The following is a 452-nucleotide window of genomic DNA, read 5'->3' as shown; positions in this document are numbered from 1 at the left end:
GGGCTAAGAATTGAGCCTGGGAAATACTTGGGAAGGGAAATGAGGGAGAGGCAAGCAAAGAACCCCAAGTATCAGAAAGATGACAGGAGGCAGGAACAGAGAGGGAGAAAGGACCTCTGGCTTGCTATAAAGATGTAAAGTCTGTGTCAAAGGATGATATTAAATCTAAACATTTAAACATCTAAATCAAATAAAATCAGTTCGGCTTCATCATGCTATTCTGAAAGCACTACCTAATTACTCTAAATAAATATTCAGAAATAGAATTTAAAGTTGAAATCATCGGAATTGAATAGCCATAATTTATTTTCATATTACTATTTACTCAAAAGAGCAAAACAATATCAGCTACAACATATATATTAGCTATTAATATAGGTAACATCAGCTATATTATATGTAATATTATATATAATATTTATAATATATAATATAGCATATTACTTATCATT

The 452-nt window shown here is 30.3% G+C and overlaps 1 protein-coding gene across 1 annotated transcript in view; it reads right to left on the bottom strand.

Annotated features, from left to right (window-relative positions):
* Positions 1-452, bottom strand: part of LVRN (laeverin) — a 51,971-nt gene that overhangs the window by 28,737 nt on the left and 22,782 nt on the right. The gene's annotated exons all lie outside the window — the stretch shown is intronic.

The sequence above is a fragment of the Pteropus alecto genome, unplaced genomic scaffold (assembly GCF_000325575.1).
Source record: "Pteropus alecto unplaced genomic scaffold, ASM32557v1 scaffold20, whole genome shotgun sequence".
Lineage (NCBI taxonomy): Eukaryota > Metazoa > Chordata > Mammalia > Chiroptera > Pteropodidae > Pteropus > Pteropus alecto.
This window is presented reverse-complemented; position numbering and strand designations above follow the sequence as displayed.